We start from the raw sequence: 21,598 nt of genomic DNA on the forward strand, positions 1-21,598 counted from the left end.
CTGGTGAAATCATGCCTTCTGAAGCACAACCTGAAGAGGAACTTATCATTTCTGCACCAAACCAACCTGAAGCCAATGCTCAGACCGAAGACAATCCTCCCAATGGTGACAATGATCAGCATGAGCAAGGTCTTCGTCCAGTTCATCCTCGTGTTGCAAATGAAGTACAAATTGAGAAGATAATTGACAACATCAATGCACCTGGTCCACTTACTCGCTCAAGGGCAACACAGTTAGCAAATTTCTGTGGGCATTTTTCATTTGTATCAATATCAGAACCCAAGAAAGTTGATGAAGCCTTTATGGAACCTGAATGGATTCAAGCCATGCAAGAAGAACTTCAACAGTTCAAGATGAATAATGTTTGGGAACTTGTCAAGCGCCCTGACCCTCACAAGCATAACATTATTGGCACTAAATGGATATATCGAAACAAGCAAGATGAGCATGGTCAAGTCATCAGAAACAAAGCACGTCTTGTGGCTCAAGGATAAACTCAAGTTGAAGGAATTGACTTCGATGAAACATTTGCTCCTGTAGCAAGGCTTGAAGCTATTCGCATACTGCTAGCCTATGCTAATCACCACAACATCTTGCTATATCAAATGGATGTGAAGAGTGCATTCCTCAACGGCAAGATTGAAGAAGAAGTGTACGTTGCTCAACCACCTGGCTTTGAAGATCCAAAACATCCTGATATGGTGTACAAACTAAACAAAGCACTGTATGGCCTCAAACAAGCTCCCCGCGCCTGGTATGATACGATCAAAGACTTTCTGAAGAGCAAAGGCTTCAAAGCTGGATCCCTCGATCCCACCTGCTTCACGAAGACATATGATGGTGAACTGTTTGTGTGCCAAATATATGTGGATGACATTATCTTCGGCTGCACCAACCAGAAGTATAGTGATGAGTTTGGATACATGATGCAAGAGCAATATCAGATGTCCATTATGGGTGAGCTAAAGTTCTTCCTTGGTCTTCAAATTCGTCAGCAAAGGAATGGCATCTTCATATCTCAAGAAAAATATCTCAAAGACTGTCTGAAGAAGTTTGGAATGCAAGATTGCAAAGGTTACACGACGCCAATGCCAGCCAAACACCATCTTGGTCCCGACGACAATGGTAAAGAGTTCGATCAAAAGGTATATCGCTCCATGATTGGTTCCTTACTTTACCTATGTGCATCTAGGCCAGATATTATGCTTAGTGTTTGCATGTCTGCTCGATTCCATGCGGCACCAAAGGAATCGCATCACTTAGCTGTGAAGCGAATTCTTCGATATTTGGCTTACACCCCAACACTCGGATTATGGTATCCAAAGGGCTCAAGATTTGATCTGGTTGGATTCTCGGATGCTGATTATGCTGGTGACAAGGTCGATCGCAAGTCTACATAAGGCACATGTCACTTTCTGGGATGATCACTTGTCTGTTGGTCTTCAAAAAAGCAAAACTGTGTATCACTCTCAACTGTCTCTCTTTGATGTGGCAATCATTCATAACTTCATTGATGATTGGTTTGACACACTAAATCTCAGCTTTGATGACTTGCAACTTCCAATTGGCCTCAGCGTCGCCTTCAATGGCACCATTGCTTCTGAGCTAGCTATTGCTCAGTGCATCGTTGAACTCAAGCACAAGATTGACTATGAAAAGGCTCAGTTCAAGAAGCATGTGGCCACGCTCAACATGCAAGAGGTCAAAAACTTCAAGATCATGTTGCACGAGCTCAAAGAATCCTTTCACAAGAAGCGTGAAGAAGCTCGAGGCTCTAGAGAGCGCATGAAGAATCTGGCTGACAAGTGTGTGCTTGCCTACAATGAGGTTGAGAAGCGCAAGGCTCTTGGTCGTCCTGGCATCGACCCCAGGATGGCTTCAAAGAAGAAGAAGCAATCGACTGTCCGATCTGCACCGTCAAGGCAAGATGAAACTCGCATAGTCTTCCCTAGCAGCATGACTGGCTCGAAGTCAAAGGCCAAGTCAACCGCTTCAGAACAGAAGAAGACTAGGGCTGCAGAGGCTGAAGCCAGAAAAAGGAAAAACACTGTAGCCTCTGATGCTGCTCCCTCCAAGAAGAAGCGCAAGATCAAGAAGAATCGGGCTGCTCCCACAGAGCCCCTTGTTGTTGAACCTATCTCAGTGGTTCGTCCTGCATCTGCAAACCAAGAACTGCGTATGATTGTTCATGAGCCTGCTTCCACAGAGGCTCATGAAGCTGAAGAGATTCCAGCAGTTGACCCCATCACTGCTGAAGACATTGGTCACCATGACATTGTTGAAGATGATGAAGTTCTTCCTCAGACTGAACACAATGTGGTATCATCGCCTGTTCTCATGAACAGCGAAATCATCAGCATTGGTCGTCCTCTGACACCAATTGCTCAGGATGCATCATGGGCTGATCGCCCGCAACAACAAGACTCCCCCAGTACTCCCCAACAACAACAAGTCACACCATCCATGCAAGTTGAAGAGGATGAGGACCTGCCTACTCCATCTCCAAAGGCATCGCGTGCATTACAAAGGCTTCGCAAAGGACCAAGGCCGCAAGTCCCTCTTCTGAGCGTTCCAGAAGGAGAACTGCACCATCAACCTGTCGCACGTCAAGTGTTTTCAGAAGCCACTCCAACTATGAATGCCTCCGTGGCTGAAGCCCCAGGTGCTGAAGACAATCCGGCTGCATCAGCCGATGACGAACATCAAGAAGAACGTGTCCCTACTCCCCCCATAACTGAAGAAGTTGTTCCTGAAGTGAGCGTGTCTGTGCCAGACCCTCCAGCTCATCAAGTGGAGGTTGAAAACGTTGAGGCTGCCACCACTAACATGAATGAAGCCAATGACGTAGTCATGGCTAAAGCTAATGTGGAGCCTGCACCAAGCAACCTGCTTGAAGTCAATGCTGCAACTGCTCCTGAAGCTTTTGTAGTGCAGCCTGAAGCCATTGTTGCTGCCACTGCTCCTGTTCCGCCACCAAGGCCCTATACAATTGAGCAAGCATACAACCATGGCGATCTAATCATAGTAAGATGGCCCGTTCTGGTCCCTCCACCTTATGTCTCTGGTCCTCAGTTTGACTATCACATTGAGCATAGGCCTCAGGTCCAGAAACCAAAGCCAAGATTGCCAAGGTTTCCAGGTACTGCCACATCTGTCGGGTCCTTCAATGCAAATGGCTTCAAAAGCCACAACACCTTCTTTGACAGCTCAAAGAACCCCTACACAAGGCCAAGAATATCATCTGATCGTTTCTGGAGTCATCAGCAACGAAGCTATTACTCCCGCGTTCTGTATGATCAAGGGCGCATTTTCCCTCATATGCACCTCGACACTGAAGCCATTGCTGGACTGCCATGCTTAGAAGAAGCACTTGACTGCTTCCGTGATGCTGGTGTGCTCAGCTTTGTGACAGACAAAGAACATTGGAATGAAGAACTTTTGCTTCATTTCTATGCTACGCTCCACATTCGCGGCTACAACAGAGATACAAAGACATGGGTTCTCGAGTGGATGACAGGAAATGTTCATCATGAAGCCAAAGCTCTTGACATCATTGAGCTTACAGGCCTATCCACTCCCGGAGAGCTGTATGAACCTGGTTGTCAAAACCACCGCAATGCACTGGAGAGCATCTTCCATAAGCCTGAACCCAACATGATCCAGATGTTGAGCATGATGAAGCCATTGCCACATGACGCTGAATACCCAAAGGAGTTCTTTGTTGATGACCTTGAGTATTTGCCGCGCACCATATATCACATCATCAGGCGGACTCTATGGCCGATCAAAGGACATTCATCAGCTGCAAAACTTGAAGGAGACATGAAGACATTGGTCTTTTACATCCTCAATGGCATCAACTTCAATGCACAAGATTTCTTCCTCAGGCAACTGGCTGCATCTGGATCTGATCTATTTGGCCTAAAATTCTATGTTCCATGGGTCATGCGCCTCATCAAGCAACATTCTGCTATCAACTATCAGCCCTCTGCTAGCAATCATGTGATCTTTCTACCAGAGGTTGATATGTCAGTTGAAGCCATATACCCTGAGCCAGCCAAGAAGCCTCTTTGTCTTCAAAATGCTGAACACCAAAGCCTCACTCAGCCCATGGAAGGAGTCCAAGCTGTAACTCGTATCTATCCAATGGCTAGGAACACTCGTCTACCTCATCGTGCACCAACTGAAGCTACTGAGAGCACAATTGCTCAAAGGCCTAGGAAGCGCTCTCGTGTCCTAAATGACCGAGAACTTCTTGTGGCACTGCATCAGAAACAAGATAAGCATCACTTTTGGCTCAAGCATCAGATGCAAAGCCACTTGGTGGACGTAAATCGCATTCGAAATCTTGCCACCAAGAATGCATTTGTCACTCACGAAACTTGTCGGTGATCATGGAAGAGTTTGACCCTGCTCAGTGCTGAAGCAGATCTTCAAGACGATGGCTTCACTGAAAGATTCAAGTTTGACTCCACTCCTCCATGGAATGCTGTCCTACGAAGAACTCCATCTCTTGAAGACTCTGACTATTCTTCCTCCATGGCAACTGTGCATGCCAATATGATCGATGATGAAGATGATGCTACCTCACCACCCCCTACTTCTGCACGCATCGACACTGCACCAAGTTCGTCTGCACCGCCAAACAACAACAACAACCCTGCAGCTTCAACTACTCCTCATGAGGACGAGTAGATGCTCTATGTCTACAAACCTTTTTGGTCATTACTGACAAAACGGGGAGAAGCATTTGAGTTTGATAGTCTTCAAGCGGGTTCATATGGGCGGGTGCTTATATTTTGCCTAGTATTTACAACTCTTGCTTTTGATACTTTCGTTCTTTGAGTTGTAACACTTAAACTCGATGGTCGTCTGCTACTCATTTGCTCTGTTATGTGCGATGATAACTTCCGCACTTAGATCAGTCCGCACTTAGATCATTCTGCAGACGTCCATTTTCCATTATGCATGTCACTCTTTAAGTTATATCATTTCATGCATGATGAATTATCTTCATAAGTTGAAGAGGATCTCCACAAGTACAACCTGCCATGTGCATTTGCATTCCAAAAGCAAATTACTTATATGCACATCTTCAGGGGGAGCCCTTGCCACTTATGAAGACAATACCCTATCCTTTACAATTTCACATACTTCATTCCCGTTGAAAACTTCAACCAGTTTGTCATCAATCACCAGAAAGGGGGAGATTGTAAGTGCATCTATTGCCACCCCTAGTTGGTTTTGGAGTATTGATGACAAAGTTGGTTGAGGGACTAATGCGTTTGTGAGAATTGCAGGATAATGCAGGTAGTGTCCCTCATTGATTCGGTTTACCTACCGGAGATGACCCCTAAAAATGTATGAAGACATTGAAGACAATGGTGGTATGTGAAGATATTCACATTGAAGACTATGACATCAGAAGACAATGAGTGAAGACTATGGAGTGCGAAGACTGAGTTGTTTCGTTGTTTCCTTTTCTTCTTTGTTGAGTCATAGGAACCACCGTACTATTAAGTGGGGTCCAAGTGAACAAAGTCAGAGTGACTGAAGCGAAGACAATGAGTGCAAATCTTATCCAGAGCTGGATGAGTCAGCTTTGCTTGTAGCCCAAGTAAAGTTATCGTGTGTGTTTGAAATCTGACCGTTGGAACACGTGTCAGTTCCTTAGTGACCTAGGGTCATTTCGGATATATCAGGTCGGGTTGCCTTGTGGCTATAAATAGCCCACCCCCTACACCATAAATTGGTGGCTGCTCAGAGTTAGTTTACGGCTTTTGTCGTTTGAGAGCAACCCACCTCGAAGCCTTTGAGAGAGAAATCCTTGCGAGGACAAAGCCCAAACACCCAGACCCAAAGAGTGTTAGGCATCACTGAAGTCTTTCTATCTGCGTGGCCTGAAGACTTATTACACTTGAGGACTGTGTATCCTCCAGCCGGTTAGGCGTCGCGTTCTGAGCTTCCAAGAGTCATTGTGGATCGCCGGTGAACGAAGTCTGTGAAGGTTCAGAAGTCTACCTTGAAGACTTACCAGAGTGATTGGGCGAGGACTGTGTGTCCTTAGCTCAAGGGGAATAAGGTGAAGACGCGGTCTTCTGAGTTGAATCTTGTGACACCCCAAAAATTTGGCCTTGTTTTATTAAATTAAAATTTTGCCAGGAATTAAAACTTTGGATTTCTGAGCTCCATTTTTATTTTTTTTAAATCATTTCCTTCCCTGTTATGATGAGCTTTTTTTTTTCAAAGAGAAAACTTTTCAATTATGTTATTGGACTTGTTTAACCTCTCAAGAAAAACTTTCCTGTTATCAGTGTAACCAATTAAATAATTAAGTTGCTTGATCTTTATTTTCTTGAAAAGGGTTTTTCTAGGTTAAATGGCCTTATTTGAACTACAACCATTTGATAGATTCACTTAAAATTTCCACAAAAATTTGGAGATGTCATGTGATGTTTTTAAATCACTATTATGCAAAAATATATTTCATTCATAAAATATTTTGAGCCCTGCACTCAATTTTTCTTCTCTGGTCCAGAGTGCACTTTGCACTACAACCTACTTAAATATTTCTTTAAAACTTCTACCAAAATTAAGGGAGGTCAGTAGGAACATATTATTTCACTTTGTGCAAAAACCTATTTATGTTCTTTGAAAAATTTGAGTGGATCAACCTCATTTCCATTCTGGTCCAATTTGAGGATTTGTACAACAACCACCATTTTAGTTGCTCCTATACCCTTGATTATTTCTCCTACTTGTAGTCCCCCATGTTAAACCCTTAAGTCCAAGAGCATGCACCTTTTGGATCATTTTTGGTTCATGAAATAATGTCATTTATTTCCTGTACAGAATTGGAGTTTTGTAAAGATTGCACTAGCAAGTTTCCCCTTTTGTCCAACTAACCACACCACCCTCTTATTCTTCTAAAGAGACCCCCATCTGGAGTTTTTGGCCACTCCAAGAAATGCCTAAGTGCCCTTGGCATTTTGTCAAACACCTGGTGTGCATGATCAGTTTTGACATGATTTTTGTTTTGCACTGTGACCTTGCACCTCTGATCAAACTAGCATGTCCACTAGCATCTCAACTAGCCCTAGACTAGAACTGCTAATCCTCAGCTCCAACCAAGCCATCTAGCAGGCCACGGCATTTCGCCGAACAGATGGTGGGCGTGCTCTGGGCGCGCCCACAGCGTGCGTTTGGCACGCCAGTGCGCTCGTGCCGCCGCGTCTCGCCCCGCACCCGTTCCGACTCGTTCCGGCCCTTGGCCAATAGCTGCTAGCATGCCACGTATCCCCCGCACCGCCACGCCACCCCGACCACCCCTGGCACCCCACAGCGCCGCCACCAGAACCCTCTTGGCGGCATGCCCGCGGCCGCATCCACCACCGCCATGGGCAGCACCGCCCCGACCACCACAGCGCGCCAGCTCGCCTCCATGGACAGTGGAGCTTTCGTCGGTAGCTCCTGGAGCCGACCAACCACCGCCACGTCGCCCTGCAACACAGTAGGGCGGTTCGCCGGCAAACTTATCCCCGGCCGCCGCAAACCGACATGGCCACGCTATAAAAAGGGACCCCGAGCCCCTCTGAGCACGCACGCACCCTCAGGCTACCCTCATGGCACCCCCATAGCCCGCAATCGTCCGGGAAACGTCGGCTTCCTCATCTCCGGCAACCACGGCCGCCGCCACTGCCTCGTTCACTCCGGCGCCACCAGGGCCTCCCCCTCCCTAAACTCTACACCAGGAGCTTCCTCTCCCTCCCGTGAGCAGATCCCCCTATTCAATTTGGTTCGGGAGCCATCGCCGCCACAAAACCACTTTGCACGGAAACTTTCCTCCGCCGAGGAGCTTGCCGCCGTTAGCTCACGCCGTCCCCGCCGACCCAGCGACTACCAGCAGGATCGCCCTCGATCCGCGGATCCATCCCCGCTCTCCAGAGGCCGCGAGGAGCCGCCGCTCGCCGGCGTTGGTTGCCGGAGTCCCGCCTCCGCTCGGGACAGAGGAAGAAGGAGGAGGGCGGACTGGTCAAACCTGACCAGTGGGCCCCTTGGACCCACTGTCAGTGACCCTGCGCCTATCCACGTCGGTTAAGTGAAGACGTATTAACCCTAGTACGTCTCCCGTTTTCGAAGACGTATTCTGCCGAAACGTTTTCTTTTCTGTTTTATTTTAAAAATAGATTTTGACCAGAACTTTGACTGGCTATAACTTTTTAAATATAAATCCAAATGAGTTGATTCTTTTTCCTACCTTCTTCAAAATTGATCTAGTTTATTTTAAGATTTATTTGAAAATTTTTCAAACAACTTTTTGGTTCTGTTTTTGAAATATGTGTTAATTCAAATATATTTTCAAATAGGATTTTGGGAGAGAGAAGAAGCTTTCAAAAGTTTTGGAGAACACCTCACCCCTCCACAACATTGAAGGCAAGCATTCTGAATCCCGGCATAATATTTTTGGTGTGATCGTTGATGCATTTATAACACCACCGCATTTCGAAGGACTTGTTATTTCATGTGATATGATCATATGCCTGGGTGCATGTTATTGATTTCCATGCTGTTGGAAACGAACACACTTGTGATGATAATCACCCTCATATGCCTTGAATGCATACCGGCAGAAAACCGGGAGAAACCTCTGCCTTGGGTAGGTATGAGTTTGTCGCCGGTCTCCGTCGGGACGGTTATGTCTGATATGGCATGGCAAGGTGATATGAGCGGTGACCCTGTTGGATGGATTATATTTGTTATACTAATCATGCAGGGAATACTTTAACCTCCTGAGTCGACCGTAGATCGAGTCTTGTTCCAGTAAACCCCATACTTGTTTCGTGCTACCACTCATCTCTACAGCAAGTAGAGTACGGTTCATTAAGTTGTCAACCTCTTTCTAGCACACACCGTACAGAGAGGCCATGGTGGAAGATACTGGTTGTAACTGGTAGGCAGGCCACCTGGTCCGGGAGCATGGGTGTTTCCGGTTGGGACCGAGAGGGGAGGCCACCCCTTAGAACGCGCGATATAAATTTGATCCCATGCTACGCGAGGTTGTAGCCTCCCCACTTAGAGTTTGCTTAACAGGTGTCGTGGGTGATTCCAGACACGTGTGTGATAAGCTGGTGTGTGCAAGTTAGGTGCGTTTTCAACAAAAAGACCGTAGATGGAATTAGTGCCGATGGACTAAAGAAATCCGTTACTCGTGGGTAAAGAGTACACCCTCTGCAGAGAATAAACCTATTCGAATAGCCGTGTCCATGGTTAAGGATTACAGTGTGGGATGGGTCAAGTATCGGTCTTTGTGTCGGTCTTCGGAGGTGAAACTGTTAACCAGAAAATGGAATTACTACCCGTGACTTGTGATATCTATGATGATTATTATTATTGTTAACTAACCCATGATATTATTGTTATTACCGAATATCTCTGGGATGGTTCTACCTCCGGGATATTCATTATGATTGTTTCTTTTAAAGCCCTTTTTGTGGCGTCGCTCAGACGCCCGACTGTGGCATTTCTTTTAAAGCCCTTTATGTGGCGTCGCTCAGACGCCCGACTGTGGCATTTCTTTTAAAGCCCTTTATGTGGCGTCGCTCAGACGCCCGACTGTGGCATTTCTTTTAAAGCCCTTTATGTGGCGTCGCTCAGACGCCCGACTGTGGCATTTCTTTTAAAGCCCTTTATGTGGCGTCGCTCAGACGCCCGACTGTGGCATTTCTTTTAAAGCCCTTTATGTGGCGTCGCTCAGACGCCCGACTGTGGCATTTCTTTTAAAGCCCTCTATGTGGCGTCGCTCAGACGCCCGACTGTGGCATTTCTTTTAAAGCCCTTTATATGGCGTCGCTCAGACGCCCGACTATGGCATTTATTTTAAAGCCCTTTATGTGGTGTCGCTCAGACGCCCGACTGTGGCATTTCTTTTAAAGCCCTTTTATGTGGCGTCGCTCAGACGCTCGACTGTGGCATTGCTTGATTATTTGTTTCATAAGTTTTTATACTACCATGTTATTGCAATTTTATAAATAACTTGATTGCACGCATCAGAATTTCATTTATCTATTGTGACTGACGTCATGAGCATAAAAATATTTTCAGCACATCATTGTTATATTAAACCTGTGTTCATAATGTTTGCGAGTACATTCAAAGTACTCACCGGCTTGTCCCTGGCTATTGTCTTGGCCAGATCTTTATTGCACGGAGAAGAGCGACGCGATGCCAGCCCCGGAACCCACGTAAATGGAGATAGCAGCCTCGCGAATATAGGAATTAACCTGGTCAGCTGTTCCCGTGGGAAATGGAGTCCCATAGACACTGATGTTTCACAACCCGCTTCCGCCATCAACCACTAGAAACCATTTGTTGTACTCACAGGCCAGAATGGTCTTGTACTACATTTTTTTTGTATTTTGCTTGGAATTTCTGTATCAAGTTGGAGCCTCATCAGCTAACAGTAATCCTGGGGCTGATGAGCACGACGGTCTTTTCTGGAAATTTATTACCTGGAAAAGCCGGTCGTGACAAATCTCAGCCTCCCTAACCAGACATACAGTTGTCACAGCAATTGGAACTAGTCCAACAAATCATGTGTCTTCAACAAGTGACTGGTTCTATCCCTTCCCTCCTTTACTTTGAGTTTGTCTTCGTGAAGTCATTGCTTATTTGTCTTATTTGTTTGACTTCATTGCTTGACTACTATCGTTGATTGGCTTCATACTATCTTCCATCCTGATCCTTACTACCTTGCTACTATTAGTCTTTGTACGTTCACAATTATGGCATACTTAACTATGGCTTGCTTCTTGTAGTTTATATTCCGCTGCATATCAATTAGGTCATTTCTATTGTTTGTCTTCAAAACTTCCATGTTTTGAAGACTTGGATAAAAATCGCCTATTCACCCCCCCCTCTATTTGATAACTAGCACTTTCAAATCTCATCATGTTACTTTAATTTAATCTTGTTGGGTCTGATGATGATGCTTAATTGGGATTGAGAGGGTGTCTACACTCTGAATGTTTAACAACCACCATGATAGTTAAATAAACTTTATTCCTTTGCAGTAGGAAAAATTGGCTTTATGCAAAACTGTAACCATAGAGCTTTCCACCAGCCATATATGCATGTAGTATAGCATATTTCTGTTCATTACTCTTTGTGTGTTACATTGCCAGCATATTCCATGTGCTGACCCGTTTTCGGGCTCCAAAGTTCATGTGCAGACTTTTCAGACGACGAGTAAGGTACCTTAAGTCATGGTTCTGTACTCAGTGATGCCGTTGGAGTTGATGGACTCACTTATCTTCCAAGCCTTCCGCTGTTATCGTATTTAGATGCCCTTAAGCCATATTTATTGTAAAAAGTTCTCTTTTGAGACACTCGATGTAATAACCGTGTGATTGCTACTCTGTTATAAATCCTTTGAGTACTGTGCGTGTCAGCATTACTCATCCAGGGATGACACTGAAGCATAGAGATCAGACTGTTTGAGGTTTGGTCGCTACAAGATAGTATCAGAGAACACACTGACTGTAGGACACGACCACTAAGGTAAAGCCATAGATCACTACTCACTCTTCTCATTTTTGACTACTCATCTTTTCTACTCTTTTAGGATGGCAGATGCAAGGAACAAGTTCACGCAACCAGATGAAGATGCACCCTTTGGACGCCACTTGAAGGAAGTCACTAGATACCTGAACATCGGAGTACCAAGCTTCACCAGGACCTACATCGCCACTTTACCAGAAGAGGAGCGTTGGATGATTCAAGTTCAAGTTCCAGGAAGGGCGTTCATGCCCATCACCGAACCCATAGAGTTTTCCTTTGATGCACCAACCTGTAGTCTAGGAAAGAGCATGTCGGCTCACATCACCATGTGACGTATTGGAGAAATTTACCAAAAGGATCTCAAGGATACTATCTACCAGATTTGTGGGCACCGAGATGAGCAATGGGAGATGATTAGCACCAGGAAGGATAGATCCATCGCAGCTTTCATCTAGGAGTTAAACCAGCACATTCAACGCCAGGAAAACCAGATGTGCGCAGGCATGATAGATTTGAAGAAGGCCATGACCAAGATCCCGGAATTGGAGGAAGAACTCAAGTCTACACGGGATGGATATGAGGAGGAAATAGTAACACTCGTGGAGAAGAATGATGATCTGAAGAAGAAGCTCAAAGTATTCATGGGATTTCCCGCTACTGGAGGAGAAGACGATGATTGTACTTGTCCAGAGAACTACATCATCATCGACGACACCGACTCGGACCCATACGATATCGATGATGACTATGTTGATGAAGCTGGAGCAGATATCATGGAATCTTCATCGGAGCAGTTCTTCTAGTCGACCACCATAATAGTAGTAGTATTCCCCCATGAATCTAGTATAGTCAAGCACTTTTGTAACGATAGTTAGACCGTTGTATGCCCTTGTTTGAATTGTTTGAAGTGATTTTGTTTGCATTTGTCTCATGTGCATATGGGTAGTGTTTTCTCTCTACACCTCATTCTATTCTATTTTCTCATCTTTTCTAAACCCTCAGATGCCTCCGAGGCGTGACAATGGATTTGCATTTCCACCGGAGCTCACTCAGTTGATCCAGCAGCAGAATGCGTTGATGCAGTTGCTAGTCCAGAATCAGAATCAGGGGAACAACAACAACCACCACCCACCACCGCCACCACCTGTTGACCACTTAACCTGTTTCCTTAGACTAAATCCGTCGGTGTTCTCCAGTAGCACCGAGATGATATTTGCAGATGATTGGCTCCGCAAGACAGCTAGTGAGTTGACCACTACAGGATGCACAAATGCGAAGAAGGTGCATTTTTCCGGACACCACCTTGAAGGACCCGCAGCCTCATGGTGGGAGAATTTCACAACCACATATCCTATCGACACTGTCACGTGGGATCAGTTTCAGCAGGCTTTCCATACTGCCCATGTTTCAGCAGGAGCTATGGCCATGAAGAAGCGTGAGTTTCGCAACTTGCACCAAGGAGGACGGACAATTGGACAGTATGTGGATGATTTTATTAAGTTAGCACGTTATGCCCCAGATGACGTTGCTACAGATGCAGCTAAGCAGGAGAAGTTTCTGGAAGGACTGAATGATGAGCTGAGCATGCAGTTGATGGTAGCAACCTTCAACAACTACCAGGAGTTGGTAGATCGTGCTCTTATGATTGAAGGGAAGCAGCAGCAGATTGAGAACCGCAAGAGGAAGTATGGACAAGGGAAGTACAATTCGGGAGCTCAGCAGAAGCCACATTTTACCCTGAAATCGGGAGGACATTTTCAGCATACCCATGGAGGAGGTAGCTTGCATAATCATAATGGCCCCAAGAATGGTAACGGCAATGGAGGAAGAAACAGCCAGAACCATACCAACCCATCAACCCCAGCCAAGAGAGACCTGAGCCAAGTCACTTGCTATAAGTGTTAGAAGACTGGACATTATGCCAATGAATGTCCTGAAGCCCAGAATGGTAATGACAATGGAAGCTCTGGGAAGAAGCCGAACCCTTTCAACAGGGGACAGGTGAACCACGTTAACATGGAGGAGGTTGAAGCCCAGCCAGATGTAGTAATAGGTACGTTTTTGGTTAAGTCATTTACTGCAATCGTTCTTTTTGATACTGGTGCATCGCATTCATACATATCAAGGGGATTTGTGGATAAGTATAAACTGCCCACCAAGGTTCTAAGAACACCTATGTTAGTAAGCTCACCAGGAGCGGAGTACATGGCCAGTCGAGGTTGTTTTCAAGTGCCATTGAGTATAGGTAGGCATGTTTCCCCCTCGGATTTAATCATTTTGGAATCGCATGGTTTGGATATAATTCTGGGTATGGATTGGCTATCGATGTATGGAGGAAACATCGATTGTGCCAGTAAGTCGATTTTGCTTACCACCCCGGAAGGAGAAGGATCAAGTATGTATCAAGACATGAGCCGAAGAGGACACAAGTAAATTCCTTATCAGGAGTTGTGCAGGAAGAAGTACCAGTGGTGATGGATTTCCCTGATGTATTTCCAGAAGAGTTGCCAGGCATGCCACCGGATAGAGACATTGAGTTTTTGATTGAGCTTTGGCTAGGCACAGGGCCAATATCTAAGAGACCGTACCGGATGCCCGCACAAGATTTAGAAGAAATTAAGAAGCAAATTAAGGAGTTACTGGATAAAGGCTATATTCGCACAAGTTCTTCACCTGGATCGCCATTACTTCTAGTGGAGAAGAAGGATGGATCGTTAAGGATGGTTGTTGATTATCGAGGACTGAATGAAGTGACTATCAAGAACAAGTACCCACTACCGATGATCAATGATTTGTTTGACCAATTGCAAGGAGCTAAGGTATTTTCCAAGATCGATTTGCGATCGGGATACCATCAGTTGAAGATTAGAGAGCAGGATATACCTAAGACGACTTTTACCACCAGGTACGGGCTGTATGAGTATAACGTTATGTCATTTGGTATGACTAACACACTTGCATATTTCATGAACATGATTATCAAGGTGTTTATGGAGTTTCTGGATAAATTCGTCATGGTGTTCATTGATGATATTTTGGTTTACTCAAAGAATGAATAAGAGCATAAGGAGCATTTGCGTTTGGTACTGGAGAAGCTCAGAGAACATCAGTTATTCGCCAAGTTTAGCAAATGTGAGTTTTGGTTGAAGGAAGTTGGATTCTTCGGACATGTTATATCCGGAGAAGGAATAGCAGTAGATCCTAAAAAGGTTGTCATTGTGACAAATTGGTAGCACCAACGACAGTTGGAGAGATCCAGAGTTTTCTTTGACTTGCAGGATACTACCGGAAATTCATTGAGAATTTCTCGAAGATTGCAAAACCTATGACGGAGCTGTTGAAGAAGGACACTAAGTTCAAATGGACAGAGGAACGTGGGGCCAGTTTCCAGAAGTTGAAGAAATGCTTGGTTACATCGCCAGTGTTGATTCTGCCAGATCAACGCAAGGATTATGAAGTCTATTGTGACGCTTCACGTCGAGGACTTGGAGTAGTGCTTATACAGGAGGGAAGAGTTGTTTCGTATGCTTCACGACATCTTAAGCCCCATCTGTTGAATTATGCTACACATGATTTGGAGTTAGCAGCCGTAGTGCAGGCATTGAAGACTTGGAGACATTTTCTCATCAGAAATCATTGTGAGGTGTACATGGATCACAAGAGTTTGAAGTACATCTTCACACAGAAGGAGTTGAATATCAGGCAAAGGAGATGGTTGGAGCTCATCAAGGATTATGATATGAGATTGCTTTATCACCCCGGAAAGGCTAATGTAGTAGCCGATGCGTTGAGTCGTAAGAGCCATGTCAACACACTCATGACTGGAGAGCTACCAAAGGAGTTAGCCGAGGATCTTCGTGAGCTATGTTTAGAGATATTTCCGAGAGGCTAAGTAGAAGCATTGGAAATACAGTCTACCTTGATGGATAAGATCAGAGAAGCACAGAAGACTGACAAGGAGATTGCCTCTATAAAGGAGAAGATGACCAAATGAAAGGCTAAAGGATTTTGTGAGGATGAGCATGATACCTTATGGTTTGAGGACCGCGTTTACGTGCCTAAAGACCCGGAGATCAAGAAGATGATTCTGCAGGAGGCCCATGATTCACCGTATTCCATTCACGCAGGAAATACCAAGATGTATCTGGATTTGAAAGACACATTCTGGTGGACCGGAATGAAGAAGGATATTGCGGAGTATGTAGCAGTTTGTGATGTATGTCAGAGAGTGAAGGCAGAGCATCAGAAGCCACCAGGCTTGTTACAGCCATTGCCGATACTCGAATGGAAGTGGGATAAGCTAGGCATGGATTTTATCACGGGGTTGCCCAGGACTCGTTCAGGCTATGACTCAATTTGGGTTGTAGTCGATTGTTTGATGAAGGTAGCTCATTTCATCCCTGTGAAGACCACTTACACTAGTGCTAAGTTGGATAAGATATACATGACCAGGATCATATGTATGCATGGAGTTCCTAGGAGCATTGTATCAGATAGAGGAACCCAGTTTACCTCAAAGTTCTGGAATCAGTTGCACGAAACTTTGGGTACCAGGCTAGAGTTCAGTACAGCCTTTCATCCGTAGGTAGATGGACAGACGAGAGAGTAAATCAGATTTTGGAGGATATGCTGAGAGCTTGTGCGCTAGATTATGGATCTAGTTGGGACGACAATTTGCCATACGCAGAGTTCTCTTACAACAACAGTTATCAATCCAGTTTGAAGATGGCTCCATTCGAAGCTTTGTACGGAAGGAGGTGCAGAAGCCCGTTGTTGTGGGACGAAGTTGGAGACCGCCAGTTGTTTGGACCAGATTTGATTAAAGAGTCTGAACAGAAGGTGAAGTTGATTTGCGATAGGCTCAAGGTAGCCCAGTCCAGGCAGAAGAGCTATGCAGATTCTAAACGCAAGGAGACAACATACGAAGTCGGAGACCGAGTTTATCTTCGTGTATCACCACTTCGAGGAGTTAAGCGCTTTGGAGTTAAGGGAAAGTTAGTGCCACATTTTGTGGGACCATACAAAGTTTTGGAACGTATGGGAGAAGTTGCCTAGAAGTTGGAATTGCCCGAAGGATTGTCAGGAGTTCATGATGTGTTCCATGTTTCCCAGTTGAAGAAGTGCCACACAGAGATGGCTGATATACCGCTAAGAGATGCAATGCCGCTGGAAGCGATTCAGTTGGTTAGTGATTTGACCTATGCACTACTAGGAAAAGGCCTACTAATGGCGCACTAGTTTTACCTACTAATGGCGCACTACCGGTGCGCCATTAGTAACATGCCATTAGAATATTTTACTAATGGCGCACCACTGGTGCGCCATGGCGCCATTAGTATCTGGTATACTAATGGCGCACCTGGCAGTGCGCCATTAGTGTGTAAATCCATGCGCCATTAGTATGCCTCCCGGGGGGCCATATGTAACCATGTGCTTTGTCACACTAATGGTGCACTCTGCCTTGATGCACCATTAGTATCCTTTGGCACATTAATGGCGCACTCTGCCTTGATGCGCCATTAGTATGAATATTTGTTTTTTTTTGAATATTTGCTTTTTTTTCTTTTCTGATTTTTGCACAGGTTACAAAATATATTATTGGACAGAATATAGACAGCAGCACACAGCAACATCAGATTCATCGAATACAATAGAAGATTAGTCTCCGAATACAATTCATCATATTAGTCTCCGAATTCAAAAGACCGAACAAAGATAAAACATTACAAGTCTCAAGACCGCAAGTATCGAGTTTGTCTTCACATTACAAGTCAATATCGATCATCTAAACTACCATCACATAAAAGAGAGTTGTGGTCATCATGATGAGCATCATCACGATCAAACTGGTCCTCGACGCCACTAGGGGTTGTGTAATCAGGATCGGTGTCTTCCGCGGCGTCCACATAGCGGTGAGGTTGTTCCTCCATCTCCTGGGACAGCTCCCAGAATTGTTTGCCGCCCGAACCACCGGCCTCATCGTTGTGGGCCATGTTTCGCTCTAAATAGGAAAAAAGTTGGTCAAAAAGTTGGTCATTGTCAAGGAACAAGATCATGGTCTCATCATTTAGGGTTTGTCGACACCGAGGCACCCTAAAAGCCTAAGATTTCATCATTTAGGGTTTGTCGATGCCGAGGCACCCTAAAAGCCTAAGCGTACATCATTTAGGTTCTCATCGACACCGAGGCATCTGGGGTAGCCAAGTTAAGTTTTCATCATTTAGGGTTTATCGACGCCGAGGCACCCTAGGTTGGAACTAATCACTTGGCACTAATCAATTGGCTCTATTGCCACCTATGTTGGGTTTATCATCTAGGGTTTGTCGATGCTAAGGAGAATTCTAAGTTGGGCCTAATCACTTGGCTCTATTGCCACCTATGGTTTAATGCAACAAGGAAAATTTCAGCATGACCTTTGCTGAAAATAGGACATATGGAGTACCCGAATTTGCCGGAACGGAAGTTAATCAACATTCCGACAAACTCAACGATGGTCGGAGACATGACCTTTGCAAAATGGTCGGAGACACGATGGTCTTTCTCAATGTGATCAATTGATGGATCAACACATAAAACATGTCCAATAAGTATGATTTATAGAGTCAACATCAGTATGAATATATATAAACTTTTTCTTCATCAGCCAGGCCCATGCAAGTAACTGCATCAGTATGAATATATATAAACAAGCAAAGAATGCATGCAAGTTTAAAGTAAAACGTTTCAATTAATGCAAGTACTCCTCTTGCTCTCTACTTTCTCTCTTCTCTTCTTTAGTTAATTAACTGAATTTTACTGATGTTGTTGTTAACTTAATTTTAATCAGCTGCTGAAGAACACCTTCAGTTTCGTCAGATATAGGTGTAGTTTTCAGAAACAAGAGGGACCACGTCTCCCCTCCTGGACGTTTCAGAAACAGGAGGGCCCACGTCTCCCCTCCAGAGTTTTCGAGGACCCACATCTCCCCTCAAAAGGGCAGGACGTTTGAGTTTTCGAGGCAACTCCCCACGTCTCCCCTCCACTGGCAACTCCCCACGACGCAGAGGGGGTTTTCTTCCCACGTCCAGGTAACTCCCCTCCTATTCCATTGCCGCTCCATCTTCCTCCCTCTGCCTCCCTCCTCATTCCATTGCCGCTCCATCTTCCTCCCTCTACCTCCCTATGCCTCCAGCATCAAGCAACTCCCCTCTGCCTCCACCATCGCTGGCCAGTAGGGCAATGGCGGAGGAATTGTGGAGCAACTCCCCTCCGTCTGCCAAGAGAATGGCGGAGACATCGTGGAGCAACTCCCCTCCGTCTGCCAAGCATCACCGTGGTGAGGCGTCTGGCAAGGAGCCGCTGGTGGTCGACGACGATGTTCCGGTCCCCGGGCAGAAGCGGGACTACACCGTGCCACTCAAGATTGATATCCACCTGAAGGAGCCGCTAGATGTCGTATGCACCAGCAATCCAGACGAAGCCGACAAGATGATCCGCAAGATGAGGAGGAGGCTCGGCAGCATGCTTCATCGGAATATCGGCGTTGATGTTGAGTATACCAGGGAAGACAAACCTCCACAAATTGCTGCAGTTCTGCAGTTATGCATGGAGGATCTCGTCCTGGTATACCACATCACCGCGGCAACCAAATGGTAAAAACATCCAGTTCTGAAGTTTGTGTCTAATTAGTAGTTTCTGAAGTAGATGCAATGGTTATGAAGTTCTGAAGTAGATGCATACTAGTTCTGAAGTTCTGAAATTTTTGAAGTTCTGAAGTTTCGTTTTAATTAGTAGTTTCTGAAGTTTTTGAAGTTTCTGAAGTTTCTGAAGTAGATGCAATAGTTCTGAAGTTCTGAAGTAGATGCAATACTAGTTCTGAAGCTATGAAGTTTCTGTCTAATTAGTAGTTTTTTGGTGATCATACAGAATGTTGTCTACAAGTTTTTGTGATCATTTAGTAGCTGTTATGAATGTTATCTTGTAATGCAAAAGATTGCAAAAGAAAATACATTAATTTGATGCAGGCCCAAGGAACTCCGCCCGCTCCTGCAGGAGAAGAAGCTGTACACCTTTGTTGGCTTCTGCATTAGAGGCGACAAGGAGAAGCTGAAGTTGTCTGGTTTGGAGATCAACCCCGACAAGTACGTCGACTTGCAGTGCAAATGGAGAGTTCCAAACAATGGAAAGAAGTGGCAGGCTTTGGCTGAGTTTGCAGCCAGCCTCATCCACCCATCCTACTCAAACATGAAGCAGAAGATCGACGGGAATTCGGACCACCTACTATGGGGGTACAGCCCACTGCCAAACAAGCTCATCGAGTACGCTGCGAAAGATGCGTACGTCACCTACGAGGCATGGAAGAAAATCGAAATCACCACAGAAGGTTTGGAGCTCTGGCAAGAGGCGGAGGAAAATTGGGATGACCCCTACTACTCGGGATATTGAGTTGTTTGTGGTATTGGGATGACCCCTACTACTGTGTCTCAGTTTGTAGTTATGTGGTTGAACAAGTTTTCTTTTGTTATGTTGAACAAGTTTTCTTTTGTTATGTTGAACAAGTTTGCTTTTGTAATGATGAACAAGTTTGCTTTGGTTGTCAGTTGCCACCATCTCATCGCTGAGCATGGTTTAGTTTTACCTTTATCTATTTATTATTTAGGCAGAGCTATTCAGGCATGGAAGATATAATAATCCTTATGGTTATAATGACACATGATCTTTCCAACCACATAACTTAACTGCAAACATTTCCCCTGTAAATTTTTATAATATTATCAGAAAAATATCTTTAGTGTAACTCAGGACAAGAAAAATGTCCACCAGTATAGGACTAGCATTTAAGAGTAATTTCCTCCAGTCAAACAAAGTTCAAACAAAAACTGACAACAGTCTTTTGATTAAGAGCCAAGTCACAACACTCTTTGAAGTTCAAACAAAAACTGACAACACTTGTTTGATCTGTCTCCTCCAAGGAAGAGCCAAGTCAGTCTCACCCAACTAGGGAAACATCAGTTAGACAACTAGCAATTGGGAATACACAGCTGGGGCTAGCTTTGTGCTCTAGCTAGGCAGTAAAATAGAGCATATAGAGGCATTGCCTGCCTCTGCTGCAAGTGGGGATGTGAGCAGGATTATCACAATCAGATCACTAATTTGTTGGAATCTTATTTACAATTTTCTTCAAACTAGTTACCACTCACTAGTACAATGTTTTCTAAACTGGTTGCCATCATCTCCCTTTTTATCATTTTGGTTATGTGAAATTAGTTGTAGTGAGTGGCCAAGCAACCACTAGCAATTTGTGCATAACAATTCCCGGTAGTTTTACCTGTAAGCCCCCCTCTTCTGGCAACCTAGTAAAAAAAATTATACTACACAGGAAGCATCTGTTTCCATCTCTCTGTATAAAGGTTTAGCATTTGGCTGAATTGACTGAACGAGAAATGGGAAAAACTAACAACTCAAACAGAATGATGCCACTGCCGTTCGGCGCTATTGTTGGATTGAAATACTACAGCCGGAATCAACGGGATTATCGCTGATTTGCTGGACAAACAGAGTGTTTGCGAGAAGGAAGAGGGGAGAGGAGGCAGAGCTCACCGGGGAAGCGCAAGGAGGCCCTGCGACAGCTTAGTAGCAACAGAGGTGGCCGAAGTTGAGGAAGACAGCGGCAACCCGAGGAAGAAGAGGTGGAGGGGGGGTGGAGGGGTCGAGCGCCATCGCGCCCTGGTTCCGCGGCTCACCGGCCCGGTGTTGAAGCAGATTCTACCCGCCTCCTTGCCTGTCGCCTCGCACGGTGGAGCTCGAGGGCTGGGAAGGCGAGGGAGGGGGTGGGTGGGTGCGGTGAAGGCGAGGGAGGGGTGGATTGGGAGCGGACGGCGATGGGGGGCACGGCAGGGGCTGACTGGGGGCGGCGATGGAGACGGAGGCGCGGGGGTGGCGGCGGCGTGGGTCGGGGCAGCGCGCGGGTGGATCTGGTGGCGAGGGAGAGAGGGTCGAAGGGAGGGAGGATAACTAGGGGGAGGGTTCTAACGGCGCACCGTCCATTCGTGCGCCATAAGTA

Source organism: Triticum aestivum, chromosome 7B (genome assembly GCF_018294505.1).
Source record: "Triticum aestivum cultivar Chinese Spring chromosome 7B, IWGSC CS RefSeq v2.1, whole genome shotgun sequence".
In the NCBI taxonomy this organism is placed as follows: domain Eukaryota; kingdom Viridiplantae; phylum Streptophyta; class Magnoliopsida; order Poales; family Poaceae; genus Triticum; species Triticum aestivum.